Source organism: Mauremys mutica, chromosome 6 (assembly GCF_020497125.1).
Source record: "Mauremys mutica isolate MM-2020 ecotype Southern chromosome 6, ASM2049712v1, whole genome shotgun sequence".
NCBI classification, from domain to species: Eukaryota; Metazoa; Chordata; order Testudines; family Geoemydidae; genus Mauremys; species Mauremys mutica.
The window spans coordinates 50,436,077-50,458,700 of NC_059077.1; the positions used below are offsets into that span (position 1 = coordinate 50,436,077).

The 22,624-nt window shown below is 44.4% G+C and overlaps 1 protein-coding gene across 4 annotated transcripts in view; it reads right to left on the minus strand.

The window, feature by feature from the left end:
• Positions 1–22,624, minus strand: part of HAPLN1 (hyaluronan and proteoglycan link protein 1) — a 92,480-nt gene that overhangs the window by 53,430 nt on the left and 16,426 nt on the right. Inside the window, exon 1 of one of the 4 annotated variants that reach the window (XM_045020163.1) lies at positions 11,589–11,736. The exons of the other annotated variants lie outside the window; for them this stretch is intronic. The gene's annotated coding sequence lies outside the window, so the exon portion shown is untranslated. Of the gene's footprint in view, positions 1–11,588; positions 11,737–22,624 lie in introns of those variants that run through there. 4 annotated transcript variants of the gene reach the window in all.

Consider the following 22,624-nt stretch of genomic DNA (forward strand, 5'->3'; position numbering starts at 1 on the left):
GCACTGGAGTGAAACTGGCCCATTCTGTCAGCAGACATTGTACAAGTTTACCACAATAGCTCTATCAAGACACGTCAGCTAACCCACTATGGACTTTTGTTAAGCAGAAAGTACCAGTCATGCAAAATTGCAAGCTTGCGGACTAAGCCAGGATTTTAATGCATGTCTTTAGAGCCAGTGTCCCCCCACTCACACAAAATAATGCTGCCAGCTATTCCAGGCTTGGAAATGGCCCATAAGGGGCTCTTGCAGCCAGAACATAAATTAAGAGAAACCCTGAGGCTAACCTAGTGTATTCTGAGAACTAGTCACACTCCTGAACAAGCTGTTACCAGGAGCACAAATATGGGTCCCATTTCCATTGATGTGTTTGGTGCAGGAGCAAAGAATCAGAAGTATCAGGCCCTAGATGTCCAGTAACATCAATCACTTCTCAAATTCCCTCTCTTAGTCTCCCATTAGGTTGATTACCACAGTCATACTTTTTTTTTCATGACTCTTCTCCATAATTTTTTTGGTCAGGCAGGCTTTGCACAACCGATCCTAGTGGCAGAGTGCAAGGCTAGGCCTGTGTACAATACTGGTAAGGAGCATCTTTCTCCCTCTGATACACAATCTGACTGAATATATAGTTAACTTCTACAAGAGAGCTGCAAACTCATGAGATTACTGAAGGTGTTGCAATTTTTCTCATAACCACATGAGAAACTGCAGGCGAGGAGGCAACTCAGGAATTAGAAGCTGAACTGCCTGCAGTCCCTACTTCTGGCCACTAGAAGCTGCATGCTCTTATCCTTCTCCAGCTTCATTATGGTGCAATAAGACTGGGGGCAATGTGATGATCCCAGTACAACCCAAGGAAGTGAAGTACGATGGGTGGGGAAGTCCCCTTGCATTGTTGTGTTTATTTCAGGTTCAATTTGCACTCTGAAACATGTGCACACTAATGGGTGTCAAGATCTTTAGATTTACGAGTTCAAAATGCAGGAGTCACACGACAGGTCCAAAATGTGATTTAAAACAAACAAAACAAAACAAAAAACCCTCATGTATTTTATACTAATCTCTTGATTTTTTATATGTTGAGGATGCCAGTGCTGCATTAGCTTTCTTAATGGAATAATTTACAATGGGTCATTACAAGGGTTTTCCCAAATTATTATGTTTATAGGAGCTAGCCAACAAATGGTCAGTATACATGCCTGGGCACACACACCCACCCACGCTCACATGCATGCGCACACACACACACACACACACACACACACACACAGAGTTAGGATCTGTGTGTGTGCTTTCCCTGCCTCTGATCAAGTTTATCTCCTGCTATGGTTACTATCCCTGCCAGGCTCACTTTGCCTTTGTAATGCACCAGAATTACACCAGATAGTAGGGGGGACTTTAAGATAGGTCCTGGGGGAGAATATAACAAGGTGCCCTCTCTAAAGATTCATCCTTTTCCCCTGAAAAAATAACCCAGCATCTTAATCTTGGGTCTGGCTGAGCTGTGATCAATTCAGGACTAAAAAGTGGCTATATCCTTAGGGCTGTCAGGAGACAGTTTGACCTTCAGCATAACTTAGAGCTGCCTCAAGACTTCTCTAGTTTATCACCACCTACAATGGCCTTCAAGGTGCTGTTGTGGATATTGAGAATTTCTGAATCAGGGTATATTCTGACCTCGCCCCTTCTTCCTCCTGGAACATCCCCTATGACTGGAGCTATGATTTTGGAGGGGACAGGAGCTGGAACACTGCAAAGCAGACTTATCAGAGCCAGTGATTTGACACTCAGTATAGGTTGTAGGTTTTCTAGAAGCTATTAGCCAAAGCAATTTGCATCTTCCACTCTAGCCTCAAAAAAAATAATCCGAGTTTCTGCTTCTGCAGCAGTCCAGGAAGACTCCAGGGGTGACATGATGGGTGTGAATATTTTGATATTAAAATAAATACAACTATTGGCAGTCAGTGAATGTTGGGGGGAAATGATAATGGTTTTCTGGGCTCAAGAAGTTTGCACTGGTTTAGATTGTTGTAGTTTACATAATCTACTATCTTACTAGATAGGGATGCAAAGAAGCTGAGTATTTACTTTTAAAAATTATTTTTAGAGGCTCTCAGACCTTAGTATAATAGTCAAGAACTAAACAACAAATTAATTTTTAGGGCTTGCTTTGTGTTCAGTTTATAAATTCTCTCAATTTGCTCCCCCTTGGTGTAGTAGGAAATCATGATGTTCATCAACTAGAGTACATTTTGTTATATTTAAGTGGCCATTACTAATCTAGATTACTAGCAAGTGTAGAATGCTAAAAAGCACTATTAATTGTATTTTTGATAGCATAGTCTAAAAATCAGTAACATGCCTTGATTCAGCAATTCCACCATTTATGTAAGAAATATTGTTTTGAAGATGTATTCAAACAGTGTGATGTATAGAATGCAATGTTAACTAGTTATTTTCATAGGTTTAATTTTTTTCTGAAGAGATTATGATGTGCTATTCCAAATTATTTTTTTCCTTAGTGAGTGAAGAAAGTTATCATGTTATTGCAGGAAGCCTGGAACACAATCATTTTACAAGGCAGTTCTCTGTCTCCATCTCTCATGATCACACCAGTGATTGTGTGCATTACCACTCTGCCTGTATTAGACTGCAAAATAGAGGTAGAATAGCTTAAATGGCAAATCTTTTCCCTAGGTATGCACAGGAGGAGAACCTCTGTGCTTGCATCTCACCTCACTTGCATGATGACAGGTGTGGATCAGTGCACGATCCCCGCTGCCTCAGACCCTGTGGAACCATCTCTATAGGCCCGAGGCTGCTCATCTGGAGAAGGAGAGGGGTAGGGAGGTATGGCAAGGAGGACATTCATCACCCCCAGAATTCCACAGGAACCTCACAGCAGCAGCAGAACTCCCATTTCATTACATGTGTATAGGTGTGCCTAGAAGCTAGGCGGGTGCCAGAAGGAGGCAATGGCAGAAGAAGGAATTGTGGGAACTGCGCTACTAGGAACTGGAGGAAAGCTAAAGCTCCTGGAGCTAATGCAGAAGCACAGGGTCTCTGAATGGATGTCCTGACCTGATGTGGATTCCCCAGGGTTTGGGTCTAGACCTACTGCTTCTTCCACAAAGAATAATCTGTAGGAAACTGCATATGGGGAATCTCTCAGTTTTCCTTCTCTGTAGGTTTTACCATGGGAGTGCATGATCAACTCCCTACATACTATATGTTTATCACCAGTGGGCACCTTTCGGCCTTACATTTTTGAAGCACAGCGGCTAATAAGAAAATAGAACCCAGGCTTACTAACCAAATCACCCCATTCCTTATGATTCCTTAATATCACTCAAGAGCTAAACTAGGTAAACTGGTCTCACCGTCATGAACAAACTCAACAAACTTGAGTTATGGAAGACAACTGGAGACAGCAGGTCTAAGAACATCCTACTGCCACCCTGGAGTGTTTAATCCCAGGAACCAGCAGCATGGATAAATGGGACAGAAGGGCCTCCCTGAGGTAGCAGTTATGACTTTCTAGATCATAACCATCCCTTAAACTATGACTGAAAGCAAATAGGAAGTCAACACAGAATGCCGAGCAAGGGTGTTATGTACTCATAATGGCTCACAGATACAACCCGTGGCATTCTGCTCCAACTCCTGAGTCCTTTAGCCCCCAAGTAGAGCATGTTGCAGTATTCCTGCCTGGAGGTTACAAATGTGCTGATTGCTGTGGCAAGGTCTGCACCAGACAGGCATGGCTGCAGCCTCCTGTCCAATTGTAAGGGGAAAATGCACTGTATGCCAAAGCTATTACCGGGGACTCTAAAAGCAATGATGTCTCAAAAATGATCCCAAGACTACAAGTGATTTGCAAAGCTCAGCTATATACCTCCAGTAGAAGGCATCTTCAACAAACCACACTCAGATAAGATGGAAGTGGTGCTGGTTTGAACCTAAGCCAGTTTGTTTCTATCTGCTTACTCACCTCTGTCAGACACAAAGAAAGCAGAGTGACCATAGTTTCTAGGTTTGAGTAAAAACAGATATGGTTCTGAGTGTCAGCTATATAACTGATACTGAAGGACCAAACATCTTACATTGTCCCTTGTGGCTGTACGCACACATTGAACAGGAAAAGTGATAAGATGGGACCCTATATGGAAAACCAGTGGTCAATACTATCAAATGCAGATGATAGATTCAATAAAACCAACATGGATACTTCAGGGGAAAAAGAAGATTGATCTTTTGGTTGCGGGAGAGGACAAGACTCAGAGCTGACAGATCTCAGTGCTACTCCCAGCTGTGTCACAAATGTCCTATGTTAGTTTGGGCACATCAGTGCTCTTCACTATGTCAGTGCTTCCCCATCGTAAAATAGTAATACGTGCCATAGAGATGCCTATTAATAAGAATAAATACATACATTTCTAGGAGGGGATTGCCAGTCACAGATAGCAATAGCACCTCAGTACTAATCCCGTGCCTACAACTAAACTGGTAAGTAATTGATAATGAAATAAAGATCAGCTAGAGCTGTGCTAGTACCATCTTCTTAGTAACCTTCGCTAAAAATAGAAGGATAGAGACTGGGCAGTAAATGTCAAGGATATTAAGCAAGAGGGTTTGTTTTTTTTCCTAGAGCCTGTGCAGCTACACTTCCTCTTTAAGAGCAACTGGCATCCTCTCCTCATAAAGCTAACAATCCTCCTCATCATGGTCTTTACCATTTACTGGGGCAAGGGTATTCAGGTAACAGGATACAATTGTCTAAGACCTTTTTTAGCAAAATTGAATGAAACTCAGCCAGAGAATTTGGTATATTTCTAACTTCTTGCTTGATACTGCTCTCTCATTGCTAGCTAAGTCAGCCTAGATCCAATCTTCATTGCATCAAAAATAGACATAGAAATTCCTCGCCATGAGAACACCTCGCTGTGCAGCAGAGTTCAGGCCGGTCAGGAGCAGCAGGCTGCCCACCACTCTGAACAGTTCCAGTGGATGGGATTTTGCTGATGCTATGGCAAAGGAAAAGAATGATTGATTTGCCTCTCATAGCCACAGAATAGGAATGTAAAAACGCACTAATCTATGATGTGCTCAGTCTGAATCAAAACAAGTTTTCCACTGGATTCTCCCTTGCCACTTCATTAGTCATAGATAATTTGTAAACTTGTGAGGATGTGGGACACGTAAGTGCCAGACTGCCAGTGTTTGTGGATAACAAGTTGCCATAATAGTCCTCTAACCATAGACAGAATAGCTCAATGAAAATGCAGAATGACTCCTCAGAGATAGCTGAAACCCCCTTTACCTCTATTGGTCCTCCAGCAAGAAGGCAGATAAATTGCTTTCAGGGTGAGGGAAATATATGAAACATCTCTTCAGTGACTTAGGATAGGTGAGTTTTATTTTGAACACACAGGGACCCGAGTTTTATTTTGAACACACATATTGGGGAAAACACAGGGACCCGTCAGCTGAAACTGGAAGCCCACACTTAGCATAGATTAGAACTGACTTTTTATTTTTTAATCACTGACCTATTTGGAGGCTGTTGGGTTTTTTCCTTCCAATTGTGGACTTAAACAATGATTCATGCATTCACAACCTTGAAGACAGATTACTAATATTTTGGGACCATCCTGGAAAATAATATCTCATAGACTCCAGCTAATACAAAATGGTACACCGTGACTATACAAGGGTTTCATGCATGAAAATCAAGGAGGATCACACTCTGAAAGCTACAGGGGTTGCCTGTAATTCAAACATTGTCATTCAAGATCTACGTTTAGTACATAAAGCCTTAACCTTAAACAATATTGGTTCAATCTACATAAGTCATTGTTTGGTGTCTCATCTCTCATTAGGGCACTTGTCCTCAGCAAATTGGAACCGATGACAGACCTGTATTATATTTTTGAGAGGAAAGGAGGCAGGGCCTTAAGAAGTGGTTCTCCTTCTAATATGACATGATATAACAGTAATTTGTGTATTATTCATATTTTTGAGAGAAGCAAGGTCAAATATGACAGGGAGCCAGGAACTCTTGTGTTTTCAACCTGGTGCTAACATTGATTCAGTATATGCTTATGCTGTGATTTAATTGCTGCTCTATTTGTACACCTAGAGCCTTGGATAGGTATCTTTTTACTAAAAAATATATATATATCTTTGGGTAAGTGCAACACCTAAACACATATTTAGGCAACTGAATGAGTGGCCTCATTTGAAAAGGTGCCAAGCAACTACTGAAGTCAATGGAATATGTGAGTGTTCAGCAACATTGAAAATCAGATCACTTATTTAGGCATCTAGATATAGATTTAGGGGGAGATTTTCAACGTCACAAAGACAGTTAGATGTCCAGGGCCCACTGAAAGCCAATGGGAGTTGGGTGCCTACCTTCCAAAATCTCCTCCCAAGATGCCTAATTTTAGTTATCTGTGTTGCAAAATATTAGATTCATAGCACCATAGGGCTAGAAGGGACCACAAGGGTCATCTAGTCCAGGCGTCGGCAACCTTTCAGAAGTGGTGTGCCGAGTCGTCATTTATTCACTCTAATTTAAGGTTTCATGTGCCAGTAATACATTTTAACGTTTTTAGAAGGTCTCTTTCTATAAGTCTATAATATATAACTAAATTATTGTTGTAGGTAAAGTAAATAAGGTTTTTAAAATGTTTAAGAAGCTTCATTTAAAATTAAATTAAAATGCAGAGCCCCCCCAGCCCTGTGGCCAGGATCTGGGCAGTGTGAGTGCCACTGAAAATCAGTTTGCGTGCCGCCTTCGGCACACGTGCCATAGGTTGCCTACCCCGATCTAGTCCAACCCCCTGCCAAGATGAGGAATGTCATTAATCTATGTCCCAGGTTTCTTGTCTGGCCAATGTGGCTGAACCGTTTCAAAAGCTTGTGCCTAAAATTAGGCACTTAGATTTATATTTAGGTTCTTAGCAGAAGGGCCTAATTTCCAGAAGTGCTGAACACACACAGCACCCACAGAAATCCAGTGTGAGCTATGGGTTTTCCAACACCTCCACGCTTCAGGCCACTCAGTTAAGAACCTAAATATGAATTTACCCATCTACATTTGAAAGTTTGAGCTGACAATAAATTACTTTCACCTACAGGAGGAGGAGGATTGTGAGGATTAATTCATGACTGATTGCAAAGAGCCTTGAAGAGCTCTATACTTGCAGTATATATAAGTGCTAAGCATTTTCATTGGTACCTTTTCCTCAATTGGGTAGTTTCATTACCATAGTTTGTACTATTATATTATTTATGATATTGTCAGATACCCAAGAACCTTAGGTCATGGGATGCCTTTATAAGTAGTCATTTATTTTAAATTTAAAATTAAGGATTAGATGAAAAAGAATAACAAAGAACTGTGTTGCCATAGTCAATGGCTTACATTTGTATAGCATCTCTCTTATTACCACCTTTAACCTTTAAAGGCACAAGTCCTAATTCTGGCACTGTTTCTCATTAAAATGAAGCATTCATTTGACAGCCCTGGGCATGTTTTATGTGTTTAGCAAGAAAGAATTCCTGTATAGCTTGGTGATTTCTCCCTGTGTCATTAAGTAATAGCACTCTCATCTTGTCTCCCTAGGGTTCATCTTGCATGAACATCCTTGTCTTACAATGGCATAACAAAGAGAATAACAGGGAGGAGGGACAAAGAAGAAGAAGAAAGGATAAAAGAGTATGACAGGAAATATGATGAGGAAGCAGCTCTTCCTTTTTTATTCAAATGCTTTTACTGTTTGTATGCCAACATTTTGGTACATTTGTTTTTATAAGTCAATTTTCATTACACTACTACTATATTTTTTTCTTTCAGCTACGTGTCTTCATATAAGAAGAAAATGTATGGCCTGAGTATGCTCTTATTTGCACTAGTGTAAATCTGGAGTAACCCCATTGTAGACACTGGAGATATACTGATGTCAAGCTGGTGTAAGCGCAAAGAGAATACTTGCATTTACACGTGTCATGAAAGTGCAAGTAGAGTAGGCATCATAACATAATCCCTCCAGATGCTCTGCTCAGGGAATTCCTCAATGAGCTCAGCAGGAGTTCCATAGTAGAGTAGAGGTATGATTGGACAGACTCATGATATGCACTGAGACAATGCATATATTGATACCATAGGCAGGTGTAGCTGCAAGAGACTTCCAGTGCCTGCACATTGGCTGGGATTTTCAAAAGGGCCTAAGGAAGTTAGGATCCTAACTCCCATTGAAAGTTGATGGAAGCTGGTGCCTGATTCCCTCAGGTCCCTTAGAAACTGCCAGGCCTGATGTATTAAAGCATTGGCTGGGTTCTTTGTGGGCTTACATTACAACCCACTGTATTTACATGCTTACAACTTTTGAACAAATTCTTGGTCCAACTTTCCAGTCCAAACTTCCATGCTTCTTCTAAGCTGAACGGTGATTTTTTTTGTTGGGAAGTTTAATTATAAACCACTGACTGTTTCTGAATTGTCTCACAGTGGAAAAAAATCAGAGTTTTCTTCTGCTGTGAAAAATGTAAAAGTTTAGTTTTTATGCCTGGTGGGAGGGCACTCATCCAAAGCAGGAAAAGGAAAGGGAAGAGACTAAGGATTTGATCCAAAGCTCCCAGAAGTGAATGGAAAGATTCCCATTGACTTCACTAGCTTTGGATCAGGCCCTATGGGAGTGTTTCACAAAATGTGAGTCAGCACTCCAAATGGGGTTGTGCCATCAGCAGATGGGGTCATGGTAATCCCTAGTCTATGAAGGATGCCATTTTGCTCTGCATAGCATGATTTCACATGTATGGTGTGTGTGAGGTTATGATGCATGCAGGATGGCATTTTGCTCTACAAAATGGCATCCTCCATGCAGCACGACCCTGTCCATATGGTGCGGGCACTGTCCTATTATGTGCAGGATGCCATTTTGCTCTTCAAAATGGTGTTATCCATGCTGTCTGAGGTCCTGGTAGGAAATACTTCATTAAAATGGGGTCGTGCAAGCAAAAGTTTGAGAATCCCTCATGTATGGGTAGGGAGGATGTGGGACTCATGGCAAAGGAGGGAGAAAAGAAACTCAGCTCACATCACTCTATGTACTGTGTTCATCTTAAGGGTTCTAAGGATTAAAGCAGATATGTAACTGCTTAGCTATAGACCATATACCTAGATCAGGGGTCTCAAACATGCGGCCCGTGGGCCGCTGCCAAGCTCCCTGTGCCCCCCCACACCTACCTCCAGGCCAGGGGTGGGCAAACTACAGCCCACAGGCCAAAGCCCTGTGTCCACCCCCGCTACCCCAGGGACCATGGTTCTGGCTGCTTCCTGGAGTGGAGCGGTGCGGTGAGGGGCCAGGAGCCTGCCCTGGCCCTGATGCATGCTGCTGCCACCCCGGAGCCATTCTAGGTAAGCGGCGCCAGGCTGGAGCTTGCACCCCACACCCCTCCTGCACCCCAACTCCATGCCCTGAGCCCCCTGCTACATCCTGCACCCCTCCTGCACCCAACTCCCTGCCCTGAGCCCCCTGCCACATCCCACACCCCTCCTGCACCCAACTCCCTGCCCTGAGCCCCCTGCTGCACCCTGCACACATCCTGCACCTCAACTCCCTATCCTGAGCCCCTGCCACACCCTGCACCCCCTGGAGACAGGGAAGGGGCAGCATTGGGGTGGGGACTTTGGGGAAGGGGTGGGCATGGGCGGGCCCTCATGGAAGGAGTGGGCAGTGGTGGGGCCCGGTGCAGTGAGGGTGGGGGTGTCAGTGATGTGGCCCTTGGGCCAATGCACTAGACTTCATGTGGCCCTTGTGGTCATTTGATTTTGAGACCTCTGACCTAGATCAAACTGAGCTTTGTTAGGTGCAAGAACCAGGGTGGCAAAGGACAGGTCTCTATAAGCCACCTTTCTGGTTTCCTGATCCTTGGCTTGAATGGGGGCTGAACTGACCTGCAGCATAACTCAGAGCAGTTACACAGGCTAGAGCAACCTTTCAGGACCTCTCCTCTGGCTGGTGAGCATGTGCATACAGTGCAATATGGTTCCACCCCTCAAACCTCCTGTCATGCTTTCACCCACATACAAACACTCTAGCTTCCCTTCTCCCTTTCCCAACTGAGCAGGGGGAAGAGCAGGTGGCAAAGACTTACAAGTTTTACAAGCCCCAAGTCTTGCATAGTTTCCATCAGGAAAAAGGGCTATTCATAGCTGGGAAAAATAATTTTCCATATTTAAAAAAACACTTTTCTCTACAGCAAAATATAACAGAAGTTTCCTTTCTGGAGACATGCCAGAAATCTATGCACTCTGGAGGAATTAGTGACAAGCAGGAATATACACACACTATATATACATATGCATAAAGACGTGCTGCCAGACATACTGAAGAATAGCAGCTCGTAGTACAAAATTATTTCATAGACAGCTGAGTCTTCTAAAGAAATAGTAACAGTAATACAATAATCTGCTGCAAAACATATTTTAAAAGTGCATATTTCTTGAAACTTTTGCACATGTTGCTAGGGCAAATTTCTATTGAATTGTCTCTTAAATAAACATTTTAATTTGAAAAACAAAAGTGTGTTCATGAAACATCTGCTTCTTACTGCCATGATACATAGCCTCATTTGGACATACCACAATAAGAATTATATGTGTATATCTGAATGAAAGCCACATGTGGATTAACTGTAAAACACAATCCGATGTTCTTTCAACAGTATTTTTTCACTGAAACTACAATAAAATATACTTTCTACTGAGATCTGTTACTGCAAAGGGAAGAAAGGATGGTCCCGAGGCTATGTCATGAGCCTAAAACTTGGGAAAATTGTGTTCCTGCTCTGCTACAGACTTGCTCTCCTTTAGACTTTCTGTGAGACTTTGGGCAAGTCACTTAGATTCTCTGGGCCTCAGTTGAGAACCTATAAAATGGGGATAACAGCGCTTTCCTACCTTCCGGGATGTTATGAGGATAAATAGATTAAAGACTGTGAGGTATTCCAATACTGTGTTAACGGGGGAGGGGGATATAAGTCACTAAGATAGATAAAAAGGGAAGAGGACTTTTCCAGATCAATTATAACTAAAAACAGCAGATCTTGTTTTTCCTGAGGCACCATCAATGTGTGTGTGTGTATATATACATATATTTCTTCAGAAAAAACATTTTCTTTAATTTTTAATATGTTCTCATCAAAATGTAGGGAGATGGATACTGAGAAATATTCTGGAAAACATGAGTCATAATTGTTTAGTTAACTTTTCTTTAGATAAATTATGTTGGAAGCAATGTTCTTTATTTGTTGAGAACATGGATTTCTGACATATAGTCTTAATTTGCCTAAAAATAAAAAAAAAATCCTTTCAAAGTCCATTGCTAAACTTTGTTTCTTCAGTATTGTGTACACATTAATATTTTAACAGTGCCAACAGCATAAACATCTCATGAGAATATCATGAAATCATCACAGTATGTCCTGAAAGCAATTCTGTGATCTTATTGAATATTCTTGTAAAATAAATATCAGCCTCATGGAATTACTATAAAAATAAAACTTAGCTGACTTACAGATACGGTAACAAGCAGGTAACTTCCACAGACTCTCCAGTCAGTTAGAATCTGCAAAGATGCAGGTGATCAGGCTATGATATCCCAAACTGTGAATTACTAGCTCAGATATTATAGGTGTAGACAGATAGCAATTATAATTCTATAGTTTGATATAGTTAACTCAAGGTAAAGACCTTGATTACAGTAGGATAATTAATCCTCACTAAAAGCAGAAACGTTCTATCTCTCCTTTTGTTGCAGTCCCAAACTCTTCTGACTGTCATAAATAAGACATGTTCCAAGATGCATAATCAGGTTGCGTATTACTCCATATCCAATTTCAAAATGTAATCTTATCCAGGATTCAGACTCATTGGTTAAAAAGTAACAAAGGCATTGAATATTCTGTGTAAGCTTTCCTAAAACACTTGCAATCTTTCAGCTGATGTTTACTCTTTGTTCAATGAAATTTGAAACACTTTTACCTGTGCTTGGATTACCTACAGATGTTGGAATACACATGATGCCATCATTTACAAGCTTTTTAAAAGATGCATAATCATTGCTTTCCCTTAGAATTAGTCTTCTGAAAGCATACATCAACAGTTTAAGACTGGCTTACAAACCTTTGTAACTCTACTAAATAGACTAGATACTGGAGGTGGGAGTGTTATTCCTGAGTTAAACAAGTAAATATCTGCAAGATATAAATGAACACAGGCACATGTGGCTGGCCTAATGGCTTGGCTCTTGCAATGAGCAGCCATATGGAAGATTTGCATGAATTATGCTCAAAACATGATGATGCACCTTACATTGCTTCTGAGAACATCACTAATGATATGCATAGAACAGCATAGGGTTGCCAACTTTCTAATCACACAAAACCGAACACACTCGATCCCCCCACCCCGACCTCACCCCTGCCATGAGTCCCCACCTCCTGCTCACTCCATACCCCTCCCTCTGTCAGTCACTCTCCCCCACCCTCACTCATTTGCATGGGGATGGGGCAGGGTGTTGGGATGTGGGAAGGGGTGCAGGCTCTGGCTGGGGGTGTGGGTTCTGGAGTGAGGCCAGGGATGAGGGGTTTAGGATGCAGGAAGGGGCTCAGAGCTGGGACAGGGGATTGGGGTGTGGGAGGGGGTGTGGACTCCGGGAGGGAGTTTGGGTGCAGAGGGGGATCAGGGCTGGGGCAGGGGGTTAAGGTGCGGGTGGGAGTAAGGGCTCCAGCTGCGGGTGCGGGTTCTGGGGTGGGGCTTGGGATGAGGTGTTTGAGGTGCAGGAGGGGGCTCTGGGCTGGGGCCGAGAGGTTCACAGGGTGGGAGGGGGCTCAGGGCTGGGATGGGGTTTGGGTGTAGGAGGGGTGAGGGCTCTGGGTGGGAGTTAGGGTGCAGAAGCAGGTTCGGGGTGCAGACTCCGACCAGCAGTGCTTACCTCAGGCGGCTCCCAGAAGCAGCTGGCATGTCCAGTTCCTAGGCAGAGGGCCAGGGAGCTCTGTGCACTACCTGCGCCCACAGGTGCCACCCTCACAGCTCCCATTTGCTACAGTTTCTGGCCAGTGGGAGCTGCAGAGCCAGAGCTGAGGGCGGGGGCAGCTCATGGAGTCCCCGTGGCCACCCCTGTGACAGACATGCCAGTTGCTTCCGGGAGCCGTGCAGAGCCAGGACAAGCAGGGAGCCTGCCTTAGCCTCACTGCTCTGCCGTCCAGACTTTTAGCGGCCCAGTCAGCAGTTCTGTCCAGAGCCGCCAGCGTCCCTTTTCGACTGGGCATTTAGGTAAAAAACTGGATGCCTGGCAACACTAGAACTGCAATACAATATCTTCATAAACTCTCTATATTCCTAGCTATAGATATGCACAATAGCTTTACTGATTTGGGGCTGTAGGATGGTTTTAAAAGGAAAGGAAAACAGCAGCTCAAAGTGACAGGGTGGGAAGCTTACCACTACCAGACTACCCAAACTAACTTAACATCCTTTGTCATTGCTTTGAAAAGGTAGATAACATAGCATGTGTTAGGTCAAGGACAAGAGAAAAATACTGTGAAAGTTCCGTCTCATCAAACCCTTCCCCCCACCTCCCCACATACACTATTTTGTACAGCGGATTAATATAATATTTATGGGTAATCTCTCAGTGAATAGAAAAATGCAGAATTAAGGTTAATTAAAGAATTTGTAGCCATTTGATAATGCTATAATAAGATACCTTGGTAAGTAAAACTCTCTAAATTGCTTAAACAAAATAGAATACAAAAACCATAGTTCACATTATCTGATACAAAAGCAAAGTTATAGCACCATTTAGCTTCAGTGTTAAATATTTTCAAGGTTACTGAAGTGTGGCTGGAAAAATCTATATGCAGGAAACTCCTTGTTTCTGTGTTACAAAAATAAGTGCCGCTATAATGATCCACCAGGAAATGGAATATGTGGGAAGCCACAGAAAGCACAGAATTGAGGAGAAATCACCATCTGACAGAGAGATTGGGAGAACAATAGTTCAAAGCCATGGTGTGAGTTGTGGTGTGTGGCTCCAAAGTGATGATTTTTAGGATGGATGCCATGGGTAATTGCAGTTTCCTGAATAACAATGTCATTTATTTCACATGCCAGTAATATCTACTGTCCTTGAGCTAAAGGTAGGTTAAGGATTGAAATGCTTATTGTTCTTTGGATTACAAAGCTGTGTAGACTTCTGAAAGGGGTGGGTTTGCTATTCTCTGAATTGTAACCTCTGGTTGACCAAAAAAATGTATTGGTTTTAATTATGTCGGACAACTCCCTGGCCTACTGGGCAGGAGAAGAAATATAGAGTATGACAATTTGAGATGTAGACGTAACAACTGACTGAAAATTAGTGGAGTTCTTCTACAAGGACACAAGTGGGATCTTGTGAGATCTCTAGTGGAAATGAATAGGAAACCTGAAGGACTCACCTACTCTGGGCTCCTGGGCCTCACTTGGCCAACCCTATTTTCAGTAGTCAGCACTGTAGGTGTTTCAGACAAAAAGTCAAATCTTTTGTTTGTGCTGAGATTTCCTCAGGAGTTGTGTCAGTTACTTTGGCTCCACTGCCATGGATTTATATGCGTACCCGGGATAACCATACAGCGCTTATTGGTCATGCAAACAATAATTCCTCCCCACTCCAGTCAGGGGTGGCAGAGCCTGCACCAAAGAGTGTAGGGGCCCCCATTCCCTCCATGGCCCTGCCCACACCCTGCCCCGTCCCACCCCTTCTGCCCAAAGCCCTGCCCCCAGCCAAGCCAGAAGCCACAGCAGGCTGGGAGTCAAGGACCCTCCACCTGCCCGAGGTCAGGGGGCTGAAAGCAGGCCCTGGCCCATGTCTCTGCCCTGCAGGCCCCCCACCCAGGGCAGGAGAGTCCGCGGCTCCCCACAGCTGTCCACACAGCTCTTACCCCAACCTGACTTTGGTTGGGGGTGGGACCTCAGAGCCAGAGCCTGGCCATGGTAAGAGCTGCATTGCTGGGCAGCTGTGGACTCTCCACCTGCTAGGCAGAGGGCCCACCGGGCAGGGAAATAGGCCGAAGGCTGCTCTTGGCCCCACCCTTGGCCAGGTGGAGGGTCTGTAGCACAGCACTCCATGCTGCTGAGGCTCCCATCCCCGGCTGGGCTCCAGCTGCTGGTCTAGCTGGGAAGGGAGGGTGGAGCCTCAGGGGGAAGAGGAGGGGCAGGGGAACCCATGGTGAAAAGCGGGAGGGCCATGTCTCCCTGACCCCCCCCCAATTCTGGCACCCCTGCCTCCAATTGCCATATAACTAATTATATGAAGCACAATTTTGCCACCCCCGCTCACACTGAGTAGCACCTTATTTATCCGAGTTGTTCTGTGGCCTGGGATTACTTGTGTGAGTAAGGCTTTACACCACAACATGAATTGGGAAGGCAGATTCTGGGCCTTACGGATTAGCAATGTGATAGCCCAAGAGAGTGGGATCTCTTATTATAAACTCCTCGTTCTTCAACTGTCAGTGCATTACTGACAACCGACAACAAGGGCTGACTATTCCTTGGCTCAATGACAGCAAGGGAGACAGAACTGGCTCTGAGGTCCACAGAAAGCTGCCAAGGTGATAGCTATGAAATAGAGATGAGAAGCATATAGAAATGGTGGAGTTATTAAGCAAAGGAGCTCCTCTTGAAAACGGGTGACACATCATGCCCCAATGTCGCTGTACAGGAATGGAACTGTCCTTTCCTGCCAGTGATTAGTGGGGGGCTGCAGTAACATTCACTGCCCCCTGTGGGAAAAAGCACAGCTGGTGGATCTACAAAGAACTGCTCCAGAATGATGGAGCTCATGTGCATCCATGGGCAGCAGGTGGAGCCCCTGTTGGGGAGCCTAGCACCCCCCCTACACGCCACCCTTTGCACACACCCCTACAGCCAGAGCTCCAAGCACACCCTCCCTCCTGGAGAAGCCCACAGCCCCCAAGTCACGTCGTGCCTCCCCTCCTGAGACCCCAAGCCGCCTAGCAGGAAAAACTCATGTCTCTTCCAAAGAGCCTAAGCTTTTTTCACATGTGCCATGCAAATTCCAGGGTGGCTGAGGAGGTAGTATGTGTTATTCAGTTCCCTGGGTTCATTAGTAATCTCCCTGGAGTCCACCTATTTACCCTCCACCTATGTTTGTATCCTTTTTTTTCCCCTTAAACTTGTCCACAATTCCCAGCTATGGAACAGATGCAATTTTCCCCACCATGCTTATGCATGAACATTGACTATCCTTAGGATTAATCAACCCAGTGCAGAGCTGTATTAAGAGGCATTAAAGGGCTATCATTCTCCTTACTGCTTATATAAATCAGGATTAGGGTTTGAGCCTATGATAATACATTGGAAAAATAAAAATCACAAAGATATAAGACTGTATCCATCCCAAATTTTACTTCAGCAGCTGCTATCTTGTGGAAGTTTCATGAGCCATATGAGCTACAGAGCAATGGAGGCTGCTCCACAGTATGCCTCTTAATGATAGTTTCAGTCTTACAGGGAAGGAACAAATTTATTTCCTAATCTCAGAAGCCAAATGAGAAGATTCAGTCCAGCCCAATTTTCTGGTCTCGGCCCGGCCTACACCTAAACTTAGGTTGACCTAGCCTCATTGCTCAGAGCTGTGAAAAATGTCATGCCCTGTGCAACATAGATAGGTCGACCTAACCCCAACCGTACAAGCAGCTATGGACCTTTTCCATTGACCTATTTACCATCTCTCAAGGGGGTGGATTTACTACTGTGAATGAAACACTCCTTCTGTCACTATAGTTGTCTATGCTACGGCACTACAGCAGCTGTAGTGTCTCTAAGGCATGTGGTTCGGGTGGTGGGTGGAACAGTTCTTTTCTGGTTGGCTGAGTGCCGTTCAGATAGAGAAGAACTTTTAAGGAACCAAGCAGCAGGGAGAGCAGGAGACTGTCAGTCTGAAGATCTCCTTATACCAATCCCCTTAAATTGTTGGAGGCGGGGAGGAACTCATGACATTCATGCCCAACAGTGCTTCCCATACAACAGACGGAAGGTAGTACTCTTTGTCGTCAAGTGTCACCAGTGTGGTGTTCTGCTCTATCCAATGTATACACAGGTACAAACAAGTTACACCTCACTCCTGATGTATTGAGGTGCAACCCCTCTACGTAGTAAGGTGCCATCTATCATGTACATGTTGGTTCGATCAAAACAACTCCATCCATCATATTACCCTTTTGCCCCTGTCTTTAGGATGGGTCAGCCGGTCCCTTGTTGTCCGTGTGTAATGTGCTAGTATCGGAGTGTTCTGGTACCATCTTGGCATATGTTTATATCTCTAGTGTCCAGTACCTTTTAGGTTTGCGTTTTTGCAACATCAGCCCTCCCCTTGCCAGACTCTGAGCAGGGCCTGCCTCTTGCTCATAGCTTAACTTTGCTTTATGTTAACAAAGTCTTGACCATTACTTTAGTTCAGGCCTTAGGCCTCATACCAGGCCTCTGATACAAGGGTTTATGTTTCAGGGCCTCATCTAACTACTCATGTCTAATAAAGTCTAATCTACAGTAGAAAAGGTTTGTTGGTATAGATTTACTTGTACAGGCTTGTAAGGGTGCGGGACTCACCCCTGCAGCGCCTCCTGCTGGTCGTCTCAGGGAATTAGCTCCTCCAGCATCCTAGAGCGCCCCCTGCAGGCTGGTGATCCACCTTACTGCTGGCCCCCACATCCCTCCCAGACCCAGTGCCCTGTTATCTGGGGCACTGCCCCCTGGCAGTAACCCCTCAGTCTTAGGGTCTCCCCTCCCCAGGGAACCCCCACCTCACCTCAGTATACAGCTACTGCCAGTCATTGTCTAGCCCCTGTGCCCTGCGGCAGACTGCAGTATCAGCCTACACATCACTGGCAAGGTTGGGTTTGGACCTGCTGCCTTTGCCTACCCCTGGGCTGCCCGCTGCAACCCCCAGTACTTATTTGCCTTCTGCTACAAGGTTTTTTTTTTTAATTCCTCAAGAATTAATTAATTGCAGTCTGTCTCTCTCCTTTCCACCAGGACCATAAACAGTTACACCTCTACCTCGATATAACACTGTCCTCAGGAACCAGAAAAATCTTACTATGTTATAGGTGAAACCGTGTTATATCAAACTTGCTTTGATCCACCGGAGTGCACAGCCCCGCTCCCCCGGAGTGCTGCTTTACTGCGTTATATCCAAATTCGTGTTATATCGGGTCGCATTATATTGAGGTAGAGGTGTATTTCTGCCCTAAAAATGAATTAACTCTCCTAGCCCATGCAGCCCTAATGGACCAGGGGAGAGAATGGCTCCAGAACGATAGATTTGTTCACAATGGGAGCTCTTTGCTGGTATAGTATACTGATAAAGCGTTCCTATGTAGACATGGCCTAACTAGTAGCAATGCGCTGCACACAGGGATTGGGGAGCTCATCCAATGGACTATTTCAGTCCCTTGAGCAGCTCTGCAACACCAAGATGCAAAGCTTCCACTCCTCCACCTCACCCTTTGTCCTTGCACAACGACCTAATCTATTTCTGAATTAGCTTGGTCTTGTGCACATATATGGTATGTGATTCACTCAGGGCAGGAAGTGGTTGTAAATTTTAGTCTGAGTAAACCCATAGGTTGTTATATATCAAAATAATACTAAAAGCAAATTTAACTGAAATTAGTGGAAGGTTAAAACAAAATAGTTTAATTAGCTTCATCACAATAATAATCTTTCAGTGACAGATGTTTTTTAAAGAAAACCCTCCTCCTTTGATCCACTTAAAGATTGAATCTTATTGTAAAATTTCTTCAATGTGCCTCAAAGTGGAGATAACAGAAAAGCACTGAAATATTAGATGGGCATTACAATACTCTATTCTCACTGGAAATTATGCAGACAATAGAACTCTATTTCTAAAAATCAGGCCACCACTCTAATTAAAACCTACTAGTTTTAAAAGCATATATGTTAAAATCACACACACACACACACACACTAGCATTAATTAAATTACATTTGTATTTTTAAAGAATCATTGGAAGATCACATTGTACTGGGGACAAGTTCTTGTCATGCATTCAAACACTGGTATCTTTATCAGGAATTTACTTGAATAGGGCACAATATAGGTGAGGTTGGGGGTGCGGGAGAGGTTTTGGGGTGCAGACTCTGGGCAATGCTCATGTCGTGCGGCTCCCCGGAAGCTGCAACATGTCCCTCATCTCCTAGGAGGAGGCGCAGCCAGGCGGCCATGGTTCCCTGCCAATGGGAGCTGCGGAACCGGCGCTCAGGGCAAGGGAAGCCTGCAGCATCCCCCTGGCCGTGCCTCTGCCTAGGAGCTGAGGGATACATTGCCACTTCCAGGGAGCCACGCAGAGCCAGGTAGGGAGCCTGCCAGCCCTGGGAACCAGACTTTTAATGGCCCCGTGAGCAGTGCTGACCGAAGCTGCCTGGGTCCCTTTTTCACCGAGCGTTCCACTCAAAAACCAGACTTCTGGCAACCCTAGGAGGGGAATCGGGGAGTTCCTCACTCACACTGTAGCTCTGCACATTTAAATATTACTACTACAAAGCAGGCCAAGTTTCTTAGATACAGATTGTAATCCAGCTTTATACATAAAGTCGTAGGGGCAAATAAGACTCCAGGTGCAGGAAGAGGAGATGGCTTTGCATGGCTGCTGCTACTTCTCTCTTTACGTAAATGGACAAATAGGAGTTGAATCCTTGCTTCCATAACTACAAATCACTAGCCACCAGAACTGAGCCAGTGCAGGGAAAGAGAGGGATGGCAATAGGGTGTTGTGACCATTTGCTTCCCGGGAAGCAAAGAAGGAATTGCAGCTATGCATCACACCTTACACTTAATATATACTGTGTGGGTGGGTGTGGGTGTGGGGGAATGGGGGACAGATGGCTGTAATGGCAGAGATTGTGAGAAGAGGGAATTTATGTTCATTTTTACTATAAAAGGACTTGCAGTCACATTTTATGAGGGATTTTTCCATGAAATTATCCTTAAATGATACCTTTTAAATTTGCCACAAGCAAAACACTTACACCCAAGTCCACTACTGCAAACACATCTATTTGAATGTCCTAAATTAGACTTTGCTGGAAAAATTATACTAGCACAGTCATAGGTTGGCAGTATTTCCCTTGTATACTCATATTTTCAGGGCCTATTCATAGTATCTCAATTGCAGCACTGATTTTCATTATTTGCTCTGAGTTCAGAAGCAATAAAAACTGAAGGTACATTTTGTGATTTCCCTATTATATGATATACTTGTTGGGTATTTCTGTACCATAACACTGTTCCATATGAATAATCTCTGATTCCTTTAGCCAGGAAAACAGCGAACATAAGGTGTAGATCTGTAATGGAAGGACTTACACCTTCAGTTCAGCTGTTTGTAGATACTTATTGTACCAGAGAGTAAACAGAAGCAGATCCCAAAAGAACAAACAAAAGTCCAATCCAGTATCTTTTAATTGAACATCTAGATATGATGTAAATGGTTCTATCCGGGATTAAACTGTTACTCTATTTACTCCTTTTGGACTTTTGTTGCCCTCAAGCTTCTTCATTCTGTTACTAGATAATTGTAAGTATAGTTCAAGCAACCTCTTATTCTTCCTGATTACCAAAACCCCAAAATACTTCTCATGCCCTCCTGGGTGCCAAAAGCCTTAGCTATTCCCTGCCCTATGTCAAAAACACCAGTTTCTCCCCTGGCAACTTCTACAGTTCAGTCATGTATTGCAAAACAAAAAGTCCAGAACACAAAATTCCAGAACATATAGACACAGAATAAAGGAGATTAAATTGAATATCAAATGAAATAAATAAAGCAAGAGACATTGTATTGACTGGACTGAATTGGACTGGGTAGGTAGTCATGACTGGAGGAGTTGAAGGGATAATGTCACATAATTCCAGAGTTCAGGCCATATATTTTAGGCTAATGAGATGCATAGGACACAGGGCTTTGCATACACGTTTTTGATGCATCCAGTGACATTATCCTGCAACGTACTATAATATATATGGCTCAGTCACAGGGGTGGGCAAACTTTTTGGCCTGAGGGCCACATCTGAGTATGGAAATTGTATCATGAATGCCTGGTAGGGGAGGGGGACGCTATAAGGGATGTTACTGAGGTGGGGGGAGGAGGGATTCATGGGGTGTGGAATTGGGGGGGGGTTCTACAGAGGCGGTACCGGGGACTCCCAGGGGCCCCGCCAGCAGTGACACCAAGGTGACCGTACCAGGCACTGCCACAGGTGGAGGCGCCCTCGCTGAGACAGGTGTGCCCCATGGCAGATTCGAGGCTCTCGAGGACGGGGGCTGTAGGAGACTGGGAGAGGATTGGGCGCACTGCCACGTGGGGGGCGGGGGGTTGCTGCGTAGGGGCAGGGATCCGATGGAAACAGCGCAGTGAAGTCTCACCTGTGCAGTGTGGCTCTGCGTGCCGGAAGATGGTGCTCATCAAGGGAATTGTGAGTCGGGGGCTGGGGAGCGCCAGGCAGGCGGAGTGAGGCAAGCCCCTGATCCCGCTTCCCGGCAGGAGCTCAAGGCTGGATAAAAACGTCTGATGGGCTGGAAACAGCCCGTAGGCTGCAGTTTGCCCACCCTGCTCTATCAAGTACTCATGCATATGAATATATCTGTATATACATGTGTGTAATTTATGCACACATCTGCATACTGGTGATCCATAAGCCACTGCAACCCAGGGCAGTGGGGATGCAGGTAGAATGGGGGCTGCTGTGCCTTAAGAGAATACTGCATGGACCAGTAGGGAGAATTCCCTTCCTCATGTTCCTGGGCAAATCACTAGAGCAAATCTTGGTGTTCTGACCTTGTGCTGATTGCCAGGATTTGGGCCTATATTAATCACTCAGACCAGCTACATTTTATGCCGAAGAAGGAAAGTCTGCCTGAGAGAGGTCTGATGGCACAATCCCACCCACAACTCCTGCTCCACTGAGGGCTTGGAACCAACCAGTGCTGCCACAAAGTGGGCAACGCTTACGGGGGGGGGGGGGGGGGGAATTAGGGTGACCAGATGTCCCGATTTTATAGGGACATCCCAATTTTTGGGTCTTTTTCTTATATAGGCTCCTATTACCCCCCACCCCCATCCCAATTTTTCACACTTGCTGTCTGGTCACCTTAGTGGGAATATAGCCAGGGAATCAGGGAGAGTCAGCACATCTTCTGGTTTAAATCAACCTTCCTCTGATGGCATCCCAGGGAGGAGATCACCTCACCAGAGGGTTGAATCCTTCATTTGGTACAAGGATGTAAAGATTATTGTCACTGTGCCAGTAACAATGACGGCAACCCATTGAGCTGGGATGGGGAGCAAAATGTACAGACCTGAGAGGGCAAGTTGGTGTTCATCAAAATGAAATCATTTATTTCATCCATTCTGAATATTTTCAAAAATATACAGAAATCTCCTCCCTTTAGCAATGAATTTGTAAATTAACTATTTTTAAACCACTAAAGGGGAAATGAAGTTAGAAGGTCAGAAAGATCTATTACT